Source organism: Chrysochloris asiatica, unplaced genomic scaffold, assembly GCF_000296735.1.
Source record: "Chrysochloris asiatica unplaced genomic scaffold, ChrAsi1.0 scaffold00056, whole genome shotgun sequence".
Taxonomy (NCBI): Eukaryota; Metazoa; Chordata; class Mammalia; order Afrosoricida; family Chrysochloridae; genus Chrysochloris; species Chrysochloris asiatica.
Genome location: NW_006408574.1, coordinates 478,809 through 479,437, shown reverse-complemented (window position 1 = coordinate 479,437; position 629 = coordinate 478,809).

Here is a 629-nt window from a genome sequence, read left to right as displayed (position 1 = left end):
ATATCGTTTCATTGCCATGGTTACACGCCCTTCCATGCATCATCAACCAACCCTGGTCAGCAGCACACAGCCCCTCTCCCTCTCTGGGTCTAGAGCCCCCAGCCATTCCCTCTCTCCACGTCATCGTCTCTGTCTCCATGAAATTGTATGTTTTTAAGTTAATAGTTGAAAATTCAATTACGCAAGGACTCACAGGCAGAGTTGTTTCCATTGGCTTCCAGTTGTTGGCAAGTCGGCCCGGCCATCACCACGCGTGAACTCGCGAATGTTTCATCATTCCTCAAAGTAAGCTCCGACAGGCTAGCGCTTCACCTCCCTCTCTCCCTCTCCCCAGTTTGTCATTGTCCTTAATCTGCTTTTTGCTTTTGTGAATTTGCTTTTTCTAGATATTTCATTTAAATGAAATCGTGCTTCATATGATACAAGATTCTTACATGGAAGATAATGCTTTCAGGTTTTCTCTGTGTTGTAGCTTACTTATTTCAGTGTTTCGATCCTTTTTTGTGGAGAGAATATTTTGTGTACCTTATAGGGAGCTCTCCATAGATAGATTTCTGCAAAACAAATGACTTGTTTATTTCAAATACCTTCTTTAGACAGCATAACAGACAACTATACACATGGACCTC